Raw genomic sequence first — 24811 nt, forward strand, 5'->3', positions numbered from 1 at the left:
AAAGGTTTGGCCCGCCCGCTGATAACGGGGATGAGGGACCCATCCAAAACCAGTTCGTAGTTCCCCAGGCACCCAACAGCTTAGGGTCATGGTAGGCAATTTAACTAAACTTGCGGCAAATGGGGATCCCTCGGTCCACTTCAGGGAAGTGGGACAAGCAGCATCAACGAGTTCAATGATGCTGAACAGACCAAAATGCTGCTATTCTTCCTGGAGAGTAAGCTCTTCCAGTCCCTCTCTGACCAATGTAAGATGGGACAGTGTGATTATGGGGAGCTCAAGGAGGAAGTTCTTGAGGCCATGGGGATGAATGAGGGAAGTCCTTTCTCCCGGGTGGAAAAAACAGTGCAGCTCGTAGGAGAACTCCCGCAGGCTTTTGCAGACAGGTTCTGGCCGGTGTATAGGAGCGCATGCAGTGGGACGCCTAACCGGGCTAACCTGGACCAGGATCAGCGGGCCCACTGGCTCCGTTGCCTGGTGGCAAACAGCTTGTCACAGGTCAGGGCCGCGGCAGGAATGTGGTTTGACCCAAAGGATCCCCTGACTACCGAACTCACAGTGATCAGACAATTGACCATAGCTTACCGTAATGGCAAAGGAACCGATGCATACCCACCTAAAGAGATAGTGCACGAAATGAAACCTGGCCAGGGTAGGAAGGAGAGGCATCAGGAAGGGAATAACCCTTCCAGCACAAAGCTCAACTGTTATGGGTGAGGGAAGAATGGACACTGGAGGAAGCAATGTAAAAATCCTTGGAAAGATAACAAGGGAAAGAATTCCTCAACACCAGCCCAAAAGGCAGAGACAGGACTCCCTCCCGCTACGGTCGAGTCATTTTTAGACGCCATGAGAACCCTATTGACTGGCCCAGGGAAGGTAGCAGCCACCATCGGCGCGCAGACCCCATCAGCCCCACCTAACCCACAACCCTGACTAGAGCCAGCACCAGTGGGGGAGGTAAGGGGAGGTTTTCATCCAGAAGGTGAAAGCCCATTCCTCTGCAGAACCCCGGAGTGAGGGCAACCAGCAGGCCGACGTGCTAGCTAAGGAGGGTGCCCACACAGGCATTTTCTGGGACCCATATGGGTCCCGTCCTATAGCAGCAGTCACAGGTAGGAATGGAACACGGGGGAGTGCAGGGGTAGCTTTAACCCCGGACCTTAAGACGGTCCAAACCCAAGAACCCGTCCTTAACGCAGTCCTCAGTGCAGTGGCAGAAGGGAAAAGGATAGAGGGCCCTTACAGCACAGCAGCCCTCTCTGTAAAGGGAGACATGCTGTTTAAGGGAGAGCAATGGGTAATACCACAGCAGCACAGGAGGGAATTCCTTCAACTGGCCCATGAGGGCCCAGGAGCGGGGCATCCTGGGCCTGAGACCACCTGGCAGCGGGTGGAGCAGGCAGGATGGTGGCCAGGGCTCAGGGAAGATGTCCGCGAGTTCTGTGCCAGCTGTCTGGTGTGTGCTGCTAACAACCCTGACCCGCACAAAAGGAAGGTACCTATGGGACACATCAGGAGGATAGAGGGACCATGGCAGTCGATCCAGGTCGACTACATTGGGCCCCTACCCACCACCCAGGGAGGCTATAAGTACTGCCTAGTCCTGGTGGATGTGTTCACAAAGTGGGTAGAAGCCTTCCCCTGCCGAACAGCCACAGCTCTGAGTACAGCCAGGATCCTTGTCAGGGAGGTGTTCTCATGATGGAGGCTACCACAGTACGCGGAGTCTGACCAAGGGAGCCACTTTACCGGGCAGGTCATGCAGAATACCCTTATGGTACTCGGCATAGAGGGGAAATGGCACGTTGCACACAACCCACAGTCCTCGGGGATTGTAGAGAGGATGAACAGAACCTTGAAAGAAAGGCTGAGGAAAGAGATGGTAGACTCACCTAGAAAGTGGATAGAAGTCTTACCGTTGGTCCTAATGGGGATCCGGGCCAGCCAGTCAAAAAGAACGGGGTATTCCCCACACGAGCTCATGACTGGGAGGGTTATGTGGAGCCCCACCCATGTGCTAGCCCCGGTGCTCACGGAGGGTCAGCTCAGAAAGGTGAACCAGGACAGCTTTGTCAGGAATCTATTTGAACATCTTAAACAGGTTCACTGGCAGGCTGCTAGCAACATGGGAAAACAGCATCGGAGTAACCAACTGCTGCTAGAACCCCGTACACACCACGAGTGGGAGATAGGGGATCAGGTTATGGTTAGGAATTTTGCTCGGGTAGGCAGTCTAGAACCATTATACATGGGGCCCTACAGCATTGTAGATAAGGCAAGCCCCATGGTATAGGCTATAAAGCTGCCTCAGCGCACCAAATGGTTCCACATTAACCAATGTAAGTTGTTTAAATCCGAGAGAAGGGAACAGCCAGTTAGGGCAAAGGTGAGGATAAAAATCCTCAGCCTGCAGCAGGAGCAAACTCACAGACTGCACAAGCAGGTGCAGTGGCTTGTTTTAAGGGAACGACCATCCCACCCACCCTTTGGGACACTCCCCCGCTCATCTGGGACCCAGACGAGGTGGGACCTGAGGGCAGAGAGTTACCTGCCCCTGACACAGGTTTAGAAGAGGTACAGCCTGAGGATAGAAACCTCCAGCCAGCGGCAGTGGAGATTCCACAGACCGCACAAGAGGGGACAGTGGCTCGGGTTGAAGACCCACCAGCCAGAAAACCCTCACCAGCCAGAGTCCCTAGAAGGTCCCCACGATCGCCACGGCCAAAGAACCCGTGGTCGCCGGCTTCCCAGTTTAAAATGGCAGCCCCTCAAGTCAGGGATCGATCTGAGGACAGAGGTCCCCAGCCAACAGCCGCAGGCTGCGAGGGACCAAAGGTACAGGACAGGGCGGCCACACCACAGCGAGTAGTGCGCTGTAGCCCGAACAGGGATTAACCTGGCCGCCCGGGGACGGGCGGTGGATGTACATAGCTTCTGTTATTTAATTTTGAGATTGTTAAGTTTGGGTGTTTTAGTTAAATTTTAAATAAGGTGGTTGGTAGTTTAAGTATTATTGTTTAAGAGTGTTTGTATTGAGTCAAGGTCGCAAGACTCGACTATACTTTACCTAAGCCAGCAAATCCGTTCGGGACCTGGCTATATGCTCTTATGTCTCCCTACAGAAAGGATTTTGATAGGATGGGGGGCATATTCCTACTTGCCCTGATAGGAATGGCCGCTGGGAGGCGAGGTGACGTGGAGGACTCCCACATTTTTGGGTGCTCAGGGGAGAGAGCACCGGTTGTGACTGCGAGGGGCAGCGAAGGTAACGTGGAGGCGATCACTACCTATTTCCATGTGGGAAAATGGTCAGGGTGGCTGGGATCTACCTCCACCTGATACTCCAGTCAGACCTACAGGGAGGCCTCCCTCCCCTGCCCCAGCATACAGGTTGTGGCCACACGGGTCGGGGTCACTGAGGGGAAACGCGTGTGCCTGACCTGCAGAGGACAGATTCCCCTGGGAAGGTGGTGGTGGCTCAGGAAGCTGAGCAGAGACATTGGGGTCGGTACAACTGACTGGGAGTGACTGGGGAACGACACCCATTGGACCATTACCGGGAACCATGGCGGGGTGAGCGTGTGCTGAGACAAGTGGTGGAATCGGAACAGGAAATCTATGTCTGCATGTGGGGATCGTAGAAGACCTACCCCACTGGCGTATCCATTATCTATTCCGCAGCATGGCTGGACAAGGGGAAGGGGGTGGAATGGGATTCCTACCTACACACTTGCATAACCCCATTCTCTCCAGCCTCAGTTAAGGCCACTGATCTCGTGGCACACGCCCAAAAGCCCCTGCCCACGGCCCCGACAGTGAGGACACATATGGAGAAGTGCCCTGACACCACCAAGGCACCAGGGAATCGGCTGCTACTCGTGCCGACCGAAAAGTTGCTATACCAGGGGGTATACTACACGGTAGCTTTCATGATTCTAAACCTCACAGAGGTACACTTACCTGAGTGGTGCCCCAAGGAGACAGAACAGCTATACCAGGCCCTATTAAGAGGAATGTTCAAGAAATTCTATGAGTTCGATTTTGCCAATGTAGACAAAACAGAACTGTACACTACCCACACTGAGTACTTTAGCAATGCAGGGAGACAAAGAAGGGGAACCTGGAATGATGTTTTCACAGCATATAATACAGGATCCTCTGTGATAAACAGTCTGGATGACATAGAATTGCAGACACAACTAAACAGTTTAAAAACACAATTACAAAAAATCTTAACAGAGGAGAACACAGTGATAGGCTCAGAGCTACACGAGGACCAGGCCATGACAGTCCATTTAAAGGAGATTATTGCTGAGTTGGAAAGGCATGCCAAAACAGTGAATGCACTCATTCGAGAGGATAGGAATGCATCGGACCAGGCTGCACAGAATGAGGTGTGCGTGCTGTATGGGGCATGGTTGCTGGGCGAGGGCCGCAGCAACCTGGAGGATTTAAAGCAAGGTTTAGTCCCCTCCTGGATCAGCAACAAGCACCTCGCAGCCCTCCACCCATTTGAGAATTCACTAAGCCTGTGTCAGTTCCACCTAGCCTCTGAAGCCTACCCTGTCCCAGTAGATTGTGGGCGCTCCAACCACACCATCATGGGTAAAGGAGTGAGGATGCCGGTCATGGGTGGGACAGCCCAACCTGTACCGGTATATAGGGAGGAGAACATTGGAGTCATTCAAGGAGGTGCACATGTCCCTTTTGCAGTGGTCCCACCTTACATCATAAAGTGGGAGCACATGATGACAGGTACAGACTTCTCTGGGTGCCGGAGCCGGGGTGCACACATAGTACTGTGTCCCCAGCACTTGAACGTCTATTCCAGACCACAGTGTGGGTTTAAAACTGCTGGTGCACGGCCTATAAACTGTACCATGGAGGTCATGGCACAAGGCCATGTTCACCCACAGGTAGCATATATAGAGGGTGGGACATATTGTGTCACCACAAGTGCGCCCCACTACCAGCTTGGACAACACATCCGGTGTTTGGTAAGTGACAGCAGTTTTTGTTTTAAACCCGAGGCAGAAGTTCAAGTGGCCCAAGAACGGATTGTCCCCATTCCTGAACCCTCCACTGTTCGCCTCACTGTTAGGGAAAACATTACCAACCTGCAGAGCTCTGTCACACATTTCGGTTACGAAATTCCCCCTCTACCAGTACAACTTACTAAACTACTAAAAGCTGTAGAGTTATCACAAAAGTATTTCTATACTTTGGAACAGAAAACACACGAGATAGAGGGAGAGATTCAAGGTATCACAGACCCACCCTGGTGGGACATTTTCCAAAACATAGAGGTCCCTTCATGGGTCAGAATGGCTTCCCACATCCTCGTGGTTTGCCAGCTGGGAATAGTGTTGTACCTGTTGTGTTCTCAGTGCAAGGGAAAAGGCAAAATCCTAGAGTTCCAAAACGAAAGGACCTGGAAGAAGCATTATGCTAAGGTGGAGAGAGATACATCTGTTTGAACCTTACATATATATTTTTTTTGTTTGTTCCTGAATAAAGATTGTTGTTTTTTTTTTGTGTTCGGTTATTTTTAAGAAAGACTTTTACATGTTGTTTTCTTTTAATGAAGATGTATGTGCACCAAGCGGGGTGTTGGACCCACTAAATGTTTGGATGTATGTAAATAACTGTAGTTTGCCTATGCATGCTTACGTACACCACATTTTAAAGCATGGGGAAAGTTTGTGTCCTGAGATCTTAGATGGTTAATTACAGGGGAAGATTGGCTATGGAGGGTCGGGAATTTTTTTTTTTCCCGGTATGATACCTGAAGCAAGGTTTAAGTATCACGGTGGTGGGAGGGGTGGGGGTGGGGTGGGGGGGCGCTGAAGGGTTCTCAAAATTCCCACATTTTTCATATCATTAACAAGGATATGAATTTTGGACTTTTATGGCAGGGGACCCAGCTGCTGAGTTAAGTGTAGAACCCTGCAGACAGGAGGCTAGGCCCATGAAGGCCTGGGACTGGACATGCCCAGGCTTGTTGAGTGCAGTGTGGATTGTTGCCTGTAACCAGAAAACGAGAGGAGACAGAATACACATTCTTCCCTTTAAAACAATCGACCCAGAGAAAGGCTTCATCTTATATGAAATTAAAGCCCATCCAAATCTTGCATAAATAATTGCTACTAACTACTAAGGCAGGAAGACAGCAATCAATGCAATTATGTGAACCCATCAATACTCCACATATACAATGGCTTTCAGTTCAAAACTAGTTACGGGGGCAGGAAGACAACGATAAACATCATGCGAGCCCATTAAAAACAACGAGACAACAATCACCTCCGGAAGCCCACCAAAATCAAACAAAGAACTAACCTTGATTTGGATTGAGATAAGAAATTCGAAAAAAAAAACAGTATAACTGGGCCACCAGTTACGAAAGGGAGCAGATCTGAAGGGTGAGCAGTTGTTGAGGCAGGGTTTAAGCAGGGAGCTGAGCCAAGCGGAGGAAGAAGATCTGGAGGTTTGCAGGCCCGCAGGCAACATCTTGGCGAGGGGCACGGGGTGACAGGCTTAACGGAAGACAACAAGGCCGCAACCGCAGCCCTCTATGAAGATCGACCACCCACAACCGTGCCCTCCACCCAACTGAAGAACCTTCGCAGATTCCACAGACCAGGACCACGTGGGGACACAGAGGACACAGAGAGCGTACCCCAAAACTGCAACCAGCTTACCTGGCTGGATTTCGAACTGTCAAGGAACCCTGATTGGTGAGCATGATCCCTGACCTCTCCTAGTTCAATTTAGTTAGGTTTTGGGGGTGGCATAAGGGTAAGGGGATTAGTAGCGTGATTTTCCCTCATTATGCCATGTGTTTCCCATTCTTAACTAAGTGTACTTTGTAGGTCTGTACAATCTCAGTGTAATCCTAATGTTATAAGTTCATTTGTGACTTCAATAAACCCAGTTTTTCTTGCACCAAAACCAGTTGCCTGCTGCACTTTGTCACAACCCCCAAATAAGTCCAAGGTCTAGAACCCAGGGAGTGGGAGCAATTCGGACCGCTCAGAAGTCAGAGGTGAAGCTGACACACACCACCACCCCTTACAGGACAAGGACAGCAGACACTTAGAACACCACCAACTGGAAGATCCCCTCCAAGCCACTCACCATCCTGACTTGGAAATATATTCATGGGTCTAAATCCTGAAAACCCCTCTCTAACTAGGCATGTAAATACTGTAGCTACAAGAGCAGGTCAGAGGCTAAGAATCCTGTACCTACTCCACATGGACCATAGCAATTCAAGAAGCCAGCTCACCCACCTCCTTCTCAAGGGCAATTAGGGATGGGCAATAAAGTTGGCCTCGCCAGCCATGCCCACATCCTGTGAATGAATAAAACAAAACTCACAATATCATCTAAGATTCACTGGCCAGCTCAAGGGACATCACCTCTCACTCTCTCACACACCCCCTCACATCATCATCTGGCCTCATCTCTTCTGGAGACTGCATCCTCAGCCCTCACCATCTTGAGACAATTTGCATAGATCAACATGTACCCCACACGCACCCTGGGATACCCCACTTCCCCAAGCAAGCTCTATCCCTGCAGCTGTTGATAAGCTACCCCTGCCATACCGCTGTAGAGGTCTGCCCGTGAGCCCTCTAAAAGTGATGCGGTGCTGCCTGTGAAGACTGGTGCTGGTGATTGTAAGCACTGCCCGAAGCAAGGTAGGCAAACAAACCTCGAAGTCCTGAGCGAAGTGCGAGTTGCCAGGTGCACGTCCCTTATGTACCATTGTGAAACACATCGGTGTGCAATCATGCCAAAGTGAGCTCATGATCCAGTGTGGGAGGATGATTCCAGCAAGCAGGACTTATAACAAGATGCTAAAGTACTGATATTACATTCCCAACGTGCAGCGGCAGATAACGCAGCCCACTATTGACGGGTGGAGCGGGCGACTGCAAACTAGCTTTACAACGACGTGAAACCGATTTTTGTGATCTCTTGATGTTTTCCGCTCTCACCCGCAATGACTCCTGCTGCAAACAGGTGCAGAAAATCCCGGCTTTAGCCCTGCCCAGGTCAGTCCCTCCACCCATGAAAAAAACATGCAAGTTGGGCCCCAAACAATTTTTCAAATTCCTGGATAGTTTTTGCAGTTCAGGCCAGTTCCCTGACCTGGACCCTCCATGGTGTGGCCCTATCGTGCTCTTCAGAGGGTCAATACCACTTATCTAATTTGGCTTACCAGCATAAAAATGTACATGCTGGTTCTTTGAGGTCAAAGAAGTGGGAAATCTCGGTGTAGGGAGGCCTTGTTCTCTCCCTTGCAACTTTTCCATTCATTGCCGTGTATGGGGTGACAAGGCACTGCTCCCAAACATGGCTGCTGGGAATTCTGATGGTGATCTGAGGACTGGCTTCCAGATCCCAGTGGAATTTTCAGCTGCTTCAGTGGACTCCCACTGAAAGTGGCTGTTGGAACAGCTAAGTTCTTTCTGACCTATTTAACCACAACTCACGGAATGGATTGGACACTGCAGCATAGCCACAGCATGCAATGTTTTGCATCCAGGAGTGAGGGTTGTGGTAACCCATGTGTTTTTCTAAGAGAGGCTCACCCTCCAGTGTGACCATTTATTATGTATGTAGTTGACAGTTGTGGTTTACGAGTTGATCCAGAGTTTAACAAGAGAAGGGTATCAGCAAACTGGATCAAGCATGAATTATACCAGTAACTTCAAAGTAAATGCTGCTTCCCAGACACTCCACAATTACCAATATGAGCTGACTTCCTTCGAGATTTTAAAGCTGCAGTTCTGTGGAGTGTGTGTTCTGATTGTCTGTGGTAACTTCAGCAAAAGATCCATGGAATCCTGAGGAAATGCCATTTACATCAGGATCTTTGTGATTTCCTCAGACTGAGACACTCTCATGGAAATGTATCCCCTATTTTTTACACCTTTGAAGATGACCCTGTATCTATGTACACATATCTTCACCCTATACCACCATCTTTACCTCCAAAACAACAGACAAAGCAGAAAACATAAGGGGGACCGAGACATAAATTATGAGATCATGAAGGAGGAATAGACAGTTATATTTAGACAGTCACTTCCACCTCATATAGTTAAAGACATGACAGCCAATTCAGGAGGGTACTAGGATCCAAAATAAACTTGATCTTGTCAAATAGGTTGACTGCTGGAGGGGAAACAATCAGTAGGATACATTTCTGCCTGCATCCTAGTCATGTCAGATTGGTTCAGCAGTAGCTCTCTGAATTAGAGAGTTGTAGATTCAAAGTCTGTCAGAAAGATATAATAATTGTGATAATGTTATTGGGATTTACTGTATAGCAGAGTAACAGTGGGGTCTGTGTCTATGTATATGTGCCTGTGTGTGTATGTGTGTGACTTAATTGAATTAAAGGCAGCTGGCCTGAAGAGTTTCATATAACAGAAGATAAGCTAAGTTTGAAATGTTAAGTAGGTAAACATGGATGTAAAGGGAATATTTGCATTTTTAAATAAATCAGACTAGTTTGAATTCGAAGAGAGGGAGTGAAATATTACACCTGGCCAGGAGAATTTAAGAAGCAGTAGACAGAATTTTGACCTTGGCGGGCAGGTGATGGTGTTCGGGAAGACGACCACTGCTCGCAATCGAGGCCGGACGGCGATTTCACCCTGGTGGGCCAGTAAAGGTCCGCCCAGCATGAAAGCCGGCTGGAGAACCCCCAAGAATGGGCAGGGTGAGGCGGGGGCCTGTTGTCCGTCGGGTCCAGTGGCGACCCGGCAGCCGATTCAAAAGTGGCGCAGGCAGCACCAGGGAGGCTTAAAGCATTGGAATTGCAACAGCAACATGGCTGCAACCCAGGAAGGCCAACCCATGCAGGAGGTGAGGTCGGCAGGGCAGTCGGCTCAGCGTTTCTCTGACAAGTGCCTCGCTACCCTCCTGGAGGAGGTGGCTGCCAGAAGGGACACCCTTGGTCCACGGAGATGGGAGGAGGAGGCCACCGCGCCTCACCAAGAAGGCGTGGGAGGAGGTGGCAGCCCGGGTGAGCGGTCAGACATGGTGCAGCACACCTGGCTCCATGCTGAAAGCCCTACAATGACCTGCGCCAGGAAGGGTGAGTATGCGTTAGTATGGGCCAGTGTGCTGAAGTATTTTGGGCTGGACATTCCCCATAGGCGTCAGGGGTGTTGGAGCCTGAGTGCCAACTGTCAATGATGCTGGAGTTGGCCAAGGGGGTGAGCCCTGGCTGCTTGGACTGAGCGCCTTGCGGCTCAAGGGTCACGACTCGGATGTGCCCTGCGAGGTGTTCCTCAGGTGGGGTTGACCAGGCTGCAATGGCGCTGCAGGTAAAGAGTGGACTAATTACTGCTGCTCTATCCTTTCAGGAGAAGACACCCCATAACAGTATTGAGAGGTTGCGACTGGCGGGGGACCCTCAGACCTCCTCATCCTCTCCCATTATGAGCAGGAGGCCTTGGAACTTAAGAGGCGTCATGCACCTTGGTCAACCGGCCACAGTGAGGTCGGGGTGTCAGGCGAAGTTATGAGTGCAGTGCACTGAGGTGAAAGTTTCTGCTTGCACAACCATTCTAGTGTAATCTCTTCATTGATGTGAGCCTCGAACCTGGAGCCCCCATTGATAATCGAGAACCAAGGGTATGATGATGCAGATCTCCGCTGTCTCACCAGGGTGCCTGGCATGCACAGTGACAGTGTGATTTAACTAATGACATGTTCTTCTCCTCCCTTTTAGGCTCACCAGCAGGCGTTCCACACTCAGGGCCCTGAAGGGCCACTCTTGACCCTGGAGGACCACTATGCTTCTCACGCACCTGTGTCACACCTGCTCTCTCAAGCAGGCACCAGTGCAGATACCAGCACTTTGGTGGGCATTAGATCGCCGTCTGGTATCTTGGTGCGCATTGGTGAAGACACTTCACATTCGCTTGAGGTGCAGGTGAAGGTAGAGAGTGCCCAGAGCTCCGGCAGTCAGAGGACTGCTGATGACCAGGACGATGCTCAGTCAAAGGTTGATGATGGGCTTCAGGAGTCATCCATTAGGCAGCAGATGCTGGATGTCCAGTGGGTGTGCAAGAGGATCTGGCGGAGATCCTTGAGGGTATGCATGCCATGGTCTCCATTTTGTAGGAGTCCCTGTGGAGCATGAGCACTGCATTGACCCTCACGGCTGGGCGTTTTGCCTCCTCCATGGAGAGAGTGGTGATTCTCATGGAGAAGCTGCTCCAAGAAGAGAATCATGGGTCCCTGGGGTTGTGCTTGAACCTGCAAGCCCACACACAGACGATGACTTCAGCTGGTCAGTGTCCGTGTGTGAAATGGATGGGGCACCCACTATCCCTGTTAGGTGCCCGCCTATCAATAGTGAGCAGGGAGGTCCAGAGCGACCTCACATTGGTGCACGAGTGCCTTGTTTCTGCGGGCTCCTCTTATGGTGTCTGGATCATGGCAGTAGCTCCTCCACCTCTCTGCCAGTGGCCGTGGCATCTGATGAGGCTGCGTCAACTGGAGAGATGCCAGCCATGGTACTAGTCGCTCCCTCCCAGTCGGGGCTAGTATGGGCTCCACTGGCCAGAGGACGACCGCCAAGGTCATCAAGGCCAACAAGACTACAGTCAGCAGGCTGTTTCCAATGCCGGTGCCAGTGAGGGGGCAGCACTTGGATGTAGCACCTGTAAACATAAGTTTAAAGCACCTAAAGCGCAAGAGGGACTGGTCTTGGGTGATCTTTTGTTCCCCATTTAGCTTTTTGGTTTTTAATGGTGTGACTACTTACGCTCAGTTCAAAAAACTGTGAGTTACAGCATTAAATGACATTTGATTTTGTGATGTTAGCCTGAGTATGCTTCATTTGTTCTGTAAGAGCAGGGTAGGCCAATATTTAATGCTGGACGTGGGTCTCTTGAAACTTTATTGCACAGGCACTGAGTGTATCTTGGAGGCCAAGGAAAGGCTCCTTTCTGGGTTCTCGGATGGAGGTGGGGGCCCTGGTATGAGGTGGTAGGTAGTTTTTATTTGGTAGCCGAGCTGAAGGAGCATTGGGTCAATGCATCTCTGGTGTCCCTGCCTCCCTGAAGGTTACAAAGGTCTGACTCCACGCCCTCAGCATTCTCCTCACCGTGCTCCTCTTCGGACTCACTACTGGAACATCATCTGTGACCTGGAAGCTGCATCAACATCCTCTTCCTCCATTGGGTCCCCCCTTGCCAGTGCTAGATTGTGGAGAGTGCAGCATGCAACCATGATCAGTGACACCCACTCTGGGGGTTATTGCAGTGTGCCCCCTAAATGGTCCAGGCATCGGAAACGCACCTTGAGAGGACCATTGGTTTTCTCTACCACAGCCCTTGTGGAGGCGTGGCTCCTGTTGTACCGCTGCTCCGCCTCTGTTCTTGGATGGCGGAGAGGCGTCATGAGCCACCTTTTCAAGGAATAGCCCTTGTCACCCAGCAGCCATCCATCCAGTTGGGCTGGAGCACTGAAGAGCCTTGGCAGGTGAGGGTGTCTCAGGATGTAAGCGTCATGGGAGCTGCCAGGGTACCCTGCACAGACTTACAGAATCTGCATCTTACACTATCTGCACGTTGATGGAGTGGAATCCCTTCGTGTTGATGAAGGCACCCGGCTTACCCGCTGGCGCCTTGATGGTTATACGTGTGCAGTCGATGGCACCTTAGACACGGGGGAACCCAGAAATCGCTGCAAAGCCTCTGGCTCACTCAGCCTGGCTGGCCTCGTCCGTGCGGAAATGAATGAAAGTCAACGCATGCCTGAACAGAGCTTCTGTCACCGGCTTGACTCAACTGTGGACAGCTGATTGGGAGACTCCACACAGATCCCCCACTGAGCCCTGGAAAGAGCTGGAGGCATAGAAGTTGAGGGCCACCATGAACTTCAGAGCCACTGGCATGAGGTGACTACCCACACAGCCGGAGCTGATCTCAGGCCGAATCATCTGACAAATGGAATTAATTGTCTCCCTGGAGAAGCGGAGCCTCCTTCGGCATTGCACCTCAGACATATTGAGGTTGCTGCATTGCCACCTGTAAACCCTGGCGGCAGGATAGTGCCATCTTCTGCAGCCCTTCCGCTTTGGACTTCCTGTTGGCCCTGCGCCCCTTGTGCCTGCACCTCTCCTCCCACAGGACCCTTCCCCTGGAAGCTGCATTGGGACACATGGCCTCGTCTCCCTACTACCCCTCTGTTCCTCCTCAGAGGAGGTGCCTCCAGCGGAGAGCACAATCCCCATTACCAGGGTGATGGAAGGCTGTCTGATACTTGTCTTAATCCTCCGGGGGCCTGCGAGACACCAATGAGTCCTGAAATGAAGCCTAGAAATGCTCAGAATGAAGCTCAGAACCAAGATGATGCTGTCCAATTCAAATAAGCAACCAGCAGCACAGGATCTCCAAAACGCCTCAATACTCCCATTTACAATGCTGCTGACCCTACTTATCCGGCCTGTGGATGAACTTTTGCAAATTGTGGGCTGTCCGCCTGCCATTTTGCTTATGCGACGGGTGAGAAATCGCACAGGCAACATTAAATTGCCGACAGTTGGGCTGTCAAAGGCTTTAACTGGCCTCTTAATTAATAGCAGGTGTGGCTCCATCTCCCGCGTACACCCACCGACCAAAATATCGTACGAATGTGTGCTGACATCGGGACACTAACCCAACATCAACGCGCGTCATTTTACGCTTGAGCAGGCCAGGTGTGCGCCCCCCCCCCCCCCCCCCCCCCCCGCCAAGGTCAAAATTCTGCCCAGAGGGCAGTATCTTGCCCTTGTCAGACGGGCTCAGCGGGGGTGGGCGGGGGCAGTCGGGAAGCCAACTGCCAGTCGCGATCGGGGCCGGATGGTGATTTCACGCTGGTGGGCCAATTAAGGGTCACCAAGCGTGAAATGTGAGTGGTAGCGCTCAGCACTACCTGTGCGGGCAGTGGGGGGAGGGCAAGCGAGAACTTTATGCGTGCACCTCAGGATCACCCTGAGGCACAGAGCTGCCTCAGGGAGATGAAGAGTTATAACAAGAAATAATAAAGAAAATAAAAATGTAATAAAACATGTTCACTCATGTGGCCCTGCTCATGTGACAGGTCACATGAGCAGGGACATGATATTAACTGTGTTTTAAAATTTTTCTTTTATTTTTATTTGCTTTAGGAAACCTCATCCTGCCTGTGGATGAGGCTTCCTAAAAAGTGCAAAGGCCACTTGGCCTTTTCACCTGCCCGCCAACCATAAGGTTGGGTGGGCAGCAAAAAATGTAACTTAACTGATAATTTAATGGCCTTAACAGGCCTTTTAATTGTCGGCAGCACACCCCCGTCGACTGAAATATCAAGCGACTGCATGTTGACTTTGGGACGTTCGCCCGACGTCAATGCGTGCCATTTCATGCTCGAGCGGGTCAGGCGCGTACCCACCCGCCAAGCTAAAAATTTTGCCCATGCCCATAGTGCAACAGTGGGAATTTGCATTCAAAGGGGAAAATACATGTAAAGGAGAGAAGGTTGTGTGCAAGGGAAGGAATTCTAAGATCTAACAAGTGTGAAAAGCCTTCAGCATTTAAGCCTCAAGCTGCTGTCTACAAAGAACTGAAGTTAAGAAAACTCCCTTTGAATTCGACTGTTTCAGGGTATTGTGTGTTACTTTGCCTGGGCCTTTTAAAATCGATGTGTTTTACTGTTGCCTTAATGAAATTGTAACTGGAAGTTAGATTAACTTGGGGATTCATAAGTTATAATAGGAGTAATTTATGGATCTATACATGCACTTAAAATCATTTTTTCTATTAATGAAGGTTTAATTTGGTTTTGTAAGAAACCTATAAGACTCCGTGGTCTTATTGCTACTGAATTCAAGGCACGCATCTCAAAATATATACAAATTGCAAAACAAGTTGTGGCAGTTGTTTCAAGTTTCCCTCTGGGATTTGAGCAGCTCAGCATTTACCGTCGGCTGTACCATAACAGGTCTCATGCTAGAATTTGAGCTCCTAATGATTCTGACTGTTCACTGCAGTACATGAGGGAGTGCTGCATTGACTAAGCTAGTCCATTAGAAGGTGGTCAGTTAGTCCTTTAGAAGCTCTGGAGCCTCCAAGATGGCTAAAGTGGGGCCTTGAGCTGAAACATGTGTCTTTAGTGCAAGATGCCATTTTAGTAAAGGAGTGGAAGAGTAGGCTAGGATCAGCCACCAGACAATTGTTAAGAGGTTGTTTGCCACCTAAATTGCCTGCTGGAGTTTATTAATGAGGCCACGTGGCAGTTTGGTGAATAACACTTGACCTATGAGCCTCTCCTATTAGTGACCAGCTGATTGGATGAAAACAAGTCGTTGAGGATTCAGACCATTACTTAAAGGTACACCAGCTTTCACTGTTCACTTGCTGGTCGAAGACAAAGATACCTTTGACAAGACTTCACTAACAGTCTATTAACATTTATTCTGATAATTCTCCGGGTACTTCACATAGAAAGAATAAGTGTTGTGCTACTCTTCCTTTACAAGAGTCACCAGGAGAAAAGAAGTGTTTGGTCATGGACATCTTGCTCAGGGCTCCCCTTGATCTAGAGGACAAATGGGAGAACATGAGGCCAGGCAGAGCAGTGGCAGGTGCTACAGGAGAGAGGGACAAGAGGGACCAGTGAACTATTTCCCTCCAGTGGGTACAGGGTACAGGACTTCCTCCAGCACCATGCCTGAGAACCTGGGCAAGTTTGTTCTTTAAGTAACTTTGGGCAGAGCACTGTGATAATATAAGTTTTAATTCTGTTCTTAACTTATGGATATATCTTCTCAAATGATCTCTTCAGCTTAATGAATTTGTGATCTGTGGACTTGCTACTTAACCCAATTTTTTATGTGTTAGTCAGATATCTTATCCAAGTTCAATATTTCAGATTTAATATGGAATACCTGTACAGAATTCTACCATTCCTTGGTCCCTAAATCATCCTGAAATGGGTTGCTGCATCAGCCAACACACTCCTCAGCTTCAGTGGAACTGTGTGAATGAAACCAGTTGTGATAGTGTGCTTGCTAATATGTAAAATATACTCATTTAAATACGTGAGTATGTAAATAGTTATGTCATCATAGGAAGTGATGCAATGTCACGTGATGCTTTAGTCATCTTAATCTGGACAGTAAGCAGCACACGTAGCAGCAGCAAGAAGAGCCTCCATTAAAGATCTGTGTCGAACCTTTATGCCTGCCTTCAGCTTTGTTTGTATTAGTCTGGAAAGACATAATAAAAAAAAAACCACTTACATTTCTCCATGAAAATTGCTTCATGAAAATTGAATGTTAAGCCTGCAGCGGTCTGTTTTAGCATCTCCATGCAAGTTTAAATTATAGTAATCAGCAATTAGTACCAAAAGTAGATGCTGACACCAGATTTTCAAAGGGATGTGTCTTATTAGAACAGCACCGATTTAACACCTTGTTTCACCCTTTCACCAAAACAAGCCTCCCTAGCTCTCCACTGAGCCATTAAACAATGACACTGTTTTACTGCTCAGAGGAACATTTAAAAAAAACAAGAGCAAGGATATTTTCTTGGTGTACTGGCCCACATTTATCTTTTAAATAATGCTATAAAAATGTCATTTTTCTCATTGCTGTATTTGAGGGTTTGTTGCTTAGAAATTGGCTGCACCATTTGCTTACACAACAACAATGAAAACATTGCAAGAGTAATTCATTAGCTGCAAAGTGTTTTATGCCCATAAAGCTTATTGGAAAATGGGCACACTGCTTTAAAAACAACATGGGATATGGAGACTGTACCTTCATAAAATGGATGCCAAAGAGCCAGGTGACTTCTTTAGTGGTTTCTGTACAGAGATAGACGTGTCTGAACATATCTCTGGGAAGTTACTTAAAATTAAAATCGCCTTCCAAGGTGCTGATTGACTACCCCTCACCATGTCAATGGAAGAAAATTAAAATGACAATGGCTGTCCCGATGGAGGTGGAATTGCACATAAATGCATTTTATAGGCTAATCATAGTTGGAATGTTGATGGGATATTATTCATTCCCTATTGTGTGTCAATTACATCTGCCATCAGCCCATTGTGTCGCCAGTGGGATACCTCAATACCGTTGTTGCCTGATTGAAACTGGCTAGGGATAGCTAATACTTTATTAATCCACAAGGGCAGCTCACTAGGTCAGTCTGGGTTATGAAGACTATAGGGAAGCCATCTCTCACCCAACATAAGGGAGAGCCCTCTCTCAAAAGTAACCTTAACAGTGATTTCAGGCATATTTGTTTTATGTGCAAGAGAACATTTCTTCAGCCCAGGAGCTTGGCCAGAATTTCATCTGAAACAGCCAGAAACTTACGTTGTCCATTATCACCAGTAAACCAAGAGAATCCTTCAGGCCTGAAATGTCTCAACCACCATCTTAAGGACTGTGTAAACAAGTGACCTGTTCCTTTTTTACTCTGCTAGTAATCTAGGTGCAGGTTACATCTTTAGAAATCATCTTTTCTTTTGTAAGACTGTGTTTGGGGAGTGAGTGTTTATTGCTTTTACACTTTTTGTGTTGTGAAAAATAAACATTTATCCTTTCTTTGACTTAAACCTACAAGAAAGCCTGTCTTGTGTCTGTTCTTTAAAGTCACAGCACTCAAGAGGTTAAAACTCTCCTCTAAAATACGTCTTGCTGCGATCAGCCAAGAGGTGAGAAAAGGAGAATATTATTCCGCATTTCTCAATATCCATAACAAACAAGCTTTTTGAAATGCAAGTTTATTTCTTTTTCTTTAAGTAACTCTGGACAGATCTCTGTGATAACAATTTTTAGTACTGGTCATAACTTACGGATAAATCTTCTCAAAGGAGCTCTTCAGCTGAATGAATTTGTGATGTTTGGACTTGTTACTTACTTCAAATTTTTTATGGGTTAGTCAGATACCCATACCTAAGATGAATATTTCAGATTTACTATGGAATACCTGTTCAGAATTCTGCCATTGCAAAATTCTAATGATTTGCATTGTAAGATGTTTGCTACCCCATGCTTAAAGGCTTTACTGAATTATATTGTTGACATCAGCCTGTAGAACATGATAAAAGGCCTAAATCCAGTTGGATATAAAATGCATCAGATATCATCCACATCCTTTGAAGTTGAAATCAGCACAGCAGCAGCCCTAAGCCATAATTTTTCATCAGTGATAAAGTTTTGTTGGAAGCAAGGTGACTTAAGGTTTTTTACTCCATTATCTTTACTTTGTTGTCTATATGTGTTTTATGAATCATTATGTCACTTCTGACCTATTAGAAATGATCTTTACCTGCACAAGAAGATATTATCAATATTTTATGGAGGCCAGCAGCTCAAGAATCACAGATCTAGAAACAAAAATGCCCTGGAAGAATCCAATAATTGAATAATCCATAAATTGTTGAATTTTCAAGAGTTATTGAGATAACAATTACATTTATTGTATCTATTATCCATTTTGAATCATTTGTCCTTAGCACCCACTTAATCCTGTATCTTTAAAAAAAAAATAGTTCATGTTCTTCTTCCACCACCAGTCATTCTTGGGCTGTTGGCATTGCTGGTATTTATTGCTTTGTTCGCCTGAGAAGGATCAACCTTCTTCATGAACTATTGTAGTCCAAATGCTAGAGGTGCTCCCAACAATGCTGTTAGGCAGAGAATCACATAGGAACAGGAGTAGGCAATTCCGCCTTTGGAACCTGTTTTATCATTCAAGTAGATTGGACTGATCTGAGCTTCACTTACTTGGAATTTTAAAAAAATATATCAAACACGTTTTTTGAGAATTTTGATTGACCCAGTATCTACAAACTTTGAGAGCTTTTTTTTGATTTGCAGCATCCTTTGTATGAAAAGAAGTATCCTGTTTCCTATTTTCATTCCTAAAGAGTCCAGTTTTTATACTCAGGTTATGCTTGTTCTGGAATCTCCCATTAAAGGAAACAGTTTCTAACTTGTCAAATCCATTTATCATCATGAATACTTCAATTGGATTACCTGTCAAGCTTCTGCTTCTAAACTCCAAGGGAATACAAGACCTGTCCTCATAATTTAACATTTTTAACCTGTTAATCTGTGCTGAACCCCTTTCCCTAGCACAATATTTTTTTACCTTAAGTTCAAAGCCCCAGACTGAATGCAGCATTCCATGTGGTGTCTGACCAAGTCTATGTATAATTAAAACAACATTTCCTCACTTGAAAATCCAGGACTTGATGCAGCAAGGATTATGAAATGTTCAAATATGCCCAAATCTAGATGTTGAGTGATTTGGAGAGCAGCAGTGGGTCTTTTAACACTGAGAGTATGAGACGAGCAGCAGGGCTGTTAACAGCAAGAGAATGCAAAAGGAGCAGAGGGGCCATTAACCACAGTGAGAGAGTGCAAGAGGAGTAATGGGGACGTTATCAATGAGAGGTGCGGAGAGGCCATTAACCACTACGCGACAGTACGAGAGGAGCAGAGGGGCCATTAACCACAGTGAGAGAGTTCAAGAGGAGCAGCGCAGGGGCTAATAACCACCACAGAGTTCGAGAGGGACAGTGGGGCCATTAAAAGTGAGAGAGTGCAAGGGGAGCACTGGGACCATTGACAGCGAGAGAGTGCAAGAGGAGCAGTGGGGCATTTACCAGTGAGAGGAGCAGTGGAGGGGCCTTTAATGACCAGAGAGTGCGGAGAGTGCAAGAGGAGCAGCAGGGCCATCAACAGCGAGAATGCGAGAGGAGCAGTTGGGTCATTAACAGCGAGAGGAGCAGCGGAGGGGCCAATAACCACCAGAGAGTGCGAGAGGGGCAGTGGGCCCATTAACAGTGAGAGAGAGTGAGAGGAGCAGCAGGGCCATTGACAGCAAGAGTGTGAGAGGAGCAGTGGGGTCATTAACAGTGAGAGGAGCAGCAGAGGGGCCATTAATGACCAGAGAGTATGAGAGGGGCAGCAGGGTCATAAACAGTGAGAGAGTGCGAGAGGAGCAGCGGGTCCATTAACAGTGAGAGGAGCAGCGGAGGGGCCTTTAACCACCAGAGAGTATGAGAGGGGCAGCAGGGTGATGAACAGTGAGAAACTGCAAGGTGAGCAGCGGGACCATTAACAGTGAGAGGAGCAGCGGAGGGACCATTAAGCACCAGAGCACATGAGAGGGGCAGCAGGGTGATGAACAGTGAAAAACTACAAGATGAGAAATGGGGCCATTAACAATGAGAGGAGCAGCGGAGAGACCATTAAGCACCAGAGCACATGAGAGGGGCAGCAGGGTGATGAACAGTGAAAACTACAAGGTGAGCAATGGGGCCATTAACAGTGAGAGACTGTGAGGAGCAGTGGGGCCATTAGCAGTGAGAGGAGTAGTGGGGCCATTAACAGTGAGAGAGTGTCAGAAAAGCAGTGGGGCCGTTAAAGCGAGAGAGTGCGAGAGGAGCAGTGGGGTCATGAATAGCGAGAAGAGAAATGGAGGGGCCATTAACCACCAGAGAGTGCGAGAGGAGCAGTGAGCTCATTAACAGTGAGACAATGTGAGAGGAGCAGTCGATGGGCCATTAATAGCAAGAGAGTGTGAGAGGTGCAGCCAGATTATTAACAGTGAGAAAGTGCCAGAGAAGTAGCGGGGCCTTGAACAGCGAGAGGAGCAGTGGAGGGGCCATTAACAGCAAGAAAGTGTGAGAGGGACAATGGAACCACTTACCAAAGTGACAGAGTGTGAGCGAAGAGGTGCTATTAACAGTGAGAGAGTGTGAGAGCGGCAGCGGGTCATTAACAGTGAGAGAGCGCAAGAGGAGCAGTGGGGCTACTTACCATTGTGAGAGAGTGAGAGGTGCAGAGGGGCCATTTACACTGAGAGAGCTTGAGAGCGGCAGCGGGTCATTAACAGTGAGAGAGTGAGAGAGTGTGAGAGGAGCAGCGGGGCCATTAGCAGTGAAAGGAGCAGTGGGGCTATTAACAGTGAGAGAGTGAGAGAAGCAGCGGAGCCATTAACAGTTAGAATGTGAGAGGAGCAGCGGGGACCTTAACAGTGAGAGAAGCATCAGGGCTATTAAAAGTGAGAGAAGCAGGAGGGCCAATAACAGCGAGAGAGTGTGAGAGGAGCAGTGGGGCTTTTAACTGCAATGAGAGAGTGCAAGAGGAGTAATGGGGACATTATCAGCGAGAGGGTGTGAGAGGAGTGGAGGGGCCATTAACCACAGCGTGACAGCGCGAGAGGAGCAGAAGGGCCATTAACCACAGTGAGAGAGTGAAAGAAGAGCAGCGGAGGGGCCATTAACCACCAACTTGTGCGAGTAGAGCAGTTGGTCCATTGACAGCTAGAGGAGCAGTGGAGGGGCCATTAACAGTGAGAGAGTGTGAGAGGAGCAGTGGGGCCATTAACAGTGAGAGAGTGCGAGAGGAGCAGTGGGGCCATTAACAGTGAGAGAGTGCGAGAGGAGCAGTGGGACCATTAACAGTGAGAGAGTGCGAGAGGAGCAGCGGGCCATTAAAGGCAAGGGAGTGCAAGAACATCAGTGGGGATATTAACAGTGAGAGAGTGTGAGAGAAGTAGCGGGGCCATTAACAGTGAGAGGGTGAGACAGGAGCACTGGGGCCATTAACAGTGAGAGGAGCAGCAGGGCCATTAAAGGCAAGAGAGTGCGAGAGGAGCAGTGGGGCTATTAACAGTGAGTGAGTGCGAGAGGAGCAGTGGGGCTATCAACAATGAGAGAATGCGAGAGGAGCAGTGGGGCTATTAACAGTGAGAGAGTGCGAGAGGAGTAGTGGGGCTATTAACAGTGAGAGAATGCGAGAGGAGCAGTGGGGCTATTAACAGTGAGAGAGTGCGAGAGGAGTAGTGGGGCTATTAACAGTGAGAGAGTGTGAGAGGAGCAGTGGGGATATTAACATTGAGAGAGTGTGAGAGAAGCAGTGGGGCCATTAACAGTGAGAGAGGAGCAGTGTGGCCATTAATAAAGGAGTGACATCACAATACAGCGCAAGAGAGCAGCGGAGAGATCAGAACCAGCGTGAGTGCAGGGAAGCTTCAAAAAGTGACGCCAGCACAAAGGTGAGAGCTGTTGGTGAGTAGTGGGTAAATGTTTTTCTCCAGTTTAAAATAGATTAAGCTAAGGAAAGGTAAGAGTTCCAGTTTTTATTTAAAGTACAATAATAATTTAAAGTTATATTTGCTGTATTTAACTTAAAGTAGGGCTTCTTTTTCAACTAGAGGCATGGCAGTGCAGCTTAGTCCTGTGTTATGTACCACCTGCAACATGTGGGAAGCCCTAGATGTTCCTTGTGCTCTGACAGACCACATGTGCAGGAAGTGCCACCAGCTCCAGCTACTTGAGCTCTGAGTTTCAGAGCTTGAGCGGCAGCTGGAGTCATTGAGGTACATCCACGAGGCTGAGAGTTTCACGGATAGCATGTTTTTAGACGTGGTCACCCCACAGCTTACAGAAGTGAAGACAGAGAGGGAATGGGTGACCATCAGTTGGAAGAAAGGTGTCAGGCAGGTAGTCAGGAAATCCCTAAGGTGCATCTCGCTTGAGAACCGTTTTTCTGTGTTGGCAAATGGTGAGAGTGACGGTTCCTCTGGGGAGTGCAGTCACGCTCATGGCACTGTGAGTGGCTCAGCTGCACGGGGTCTTGGGGGGGAGGAAAAAGAGGGGAAGAGCAATAGTGGCAGGAGACTCGATAGTAAGGGGAACAGCTAGGCCTTTCTGCAGCTGTAGACGTGACTCCAGGATGGTATGTTGCCTCCCTGGTGCCAGGGTCAAGGATGTCACTGAACGGCTGCAGGGCATTCTAAAGGGGGAGGGCAAACAGACAGAGATCATGGTACATATTGGTACCAACGACATAGGTAGAAAAAGGGATGATGTCGTGCAAGCAGAATTTAGGGAGCTAGAAAGCAGCTTAAAAAACAGGACCTCAAAGGTAGTAATCTCTGGATTACTTCTGGTGCCATGCACTAGTGAGTATAGAAATAGGAGGTTAGTCCAGATGAGTGCCTGGCTGGTGCAGGAGGGAGGGCTTTAGATTTCTGGGACAGTGGGACCTGTACAAGGTGGACAAGTTGCAACTGAACTGAAATGGGACCAGCATCCTTATGGAGAGGTTTACTCCTGCTTATGGGGAGGGTTTAAAATAACTTGGCAGGGGGATGGGATTCTGAAAGGAGGTTCAGCAGGGGGAGATACGCAGCCAAAATTAGAAGAGAGAGCAAGTGAGTCTGGAAGGCATAGAAATTATAGGCCAGTTAAGGCACAAGGGAATTTGGCAAGGTTGGATGGTATTTATTTTAATGCAAGGAGTCTGATGAATAAGATAGATGAGTTGAGGGCACAAATTAACACATGGAAGTATGATGTCATTGCTGTCACAGAGACATGGTTGAGAGAGGGGCAGGATTGGCAGCTCAATATTCCAGAATATAGGGTTTTCAGGCGAGACAGAGAAGGCGGTAAAAGAGGAAGGGGTATCGCAACATTGACCAAGGAATCAATTACAGCAGTAAGGAGGGATGACATCTTAGAAGGCTCCTCAAATGAAGCCATATGGGTAGAACTGAAAAACCAAAAAGGAACAATCACATTGCTGGGAGTGTACTATAGGCCCCCAAACAATCAGAGAGAAATAGAAGAGCAGATATGTAGGCAAATTTCAAAGAAGTGTAAAATAATAGGGTAGTAATAGTGGGGGGGTTTCAACTTCCCCAACATTAATTAGGTTAGTCATAGTGTGATAGGTTTAGAGGGAGTGGAATTCTTAAAATGCATCCAGGAGAGCTTTTTAAGCCAGTACGTAGAAGGTGATACAAGAGAGGGAGTGGTCCTGGACTGAATTTTAGGGAATGAAGCCGAGCAAGTGGTAGAGGTATCAGTGGGGGGGCATTTTGCAGATAGTGATCATAATTCCGTTAGATTCAAGGTTGTTATGGAAAAGCACAAGGATGGGTCAGAAATCAGAGTTCTAAATTGGGGGAAGGCCAATTTTAATAAGATCGGATATGATTTGGCCAGCGTGGACTGGGAGCAGCTACTTTTAAGTAAATCTGTGTCAGAGCAGTGGGACTTATTCAAGAAGGAAATAGGGAGGGTACAGGGCCAATATATTCCAGTAAAGACAGAGAGCGGGACCTATAAATCCAGGGAAATCTGGATGTCAAGGGATATACAGGATTGGTTAAAAAGTAAAAGGGGGACTTATGGCAGATACCAAGGTCTCAAAGCAGCGGAAGCCCTAGAGGAGTATAGAATGTGTAGGGGGGGAACTTAAAAAGGAAATTAGGAGAGCAAAAAGGGGGCATGAAAATACATTGGCAGGTAAAATAAAGGAAAATCCAAAGTTATTGTACATGTACATTAAGAGTAAGAGGGTAACTAGGGAAAGAGTAGGGCCCATTAAGGACCATAGTGGTAGTTTGTGTGTGCAGCTGGAAAATGTAGGTAGGGTTAAAAATGAATACTTTGTGTCAGTGTTCACAAGTGAGAAGGACGATGTGGGTATGGAAATCAGGCAGAAGGACTGTGATATAATTAAATAAATTAGCATAGAAAGGGAGGAGGTTCTATGTGGTCTGGCAGGCTTAAAGGTAGATAAATCTCCAGGCCCGGATGAAATGTATTCCAGGCTGATGAGTGAGGCAAGGGGCGTGATAGCAGGGGTGCTGGCAATAATTTTCAACATCTCTCTGGCAACAGGAGAGGTGCCAGAGGACTGGGGGACAGCCAGTGTAGTACTGTTATTCAAGTAGGGAGGAAGGGATAAACCAGGGAACTACAGGCCAGTCAGTCTAAC

The sequence above is a fragment of the Cetorhinus maximus genome, chromosome 7 (genome assembly GCF_964194155.1).
Source record: "Cetorhinus maximus chromosome 7, sCetMax3.hap1.1, whole genome shotgun sequence".
NCBI lineage: Eukaryota > Metazoa > Chordata > Chondrichthyes > Lamniformes > Cetorhinidae > Cetorhinus > Cetorhinus maximus.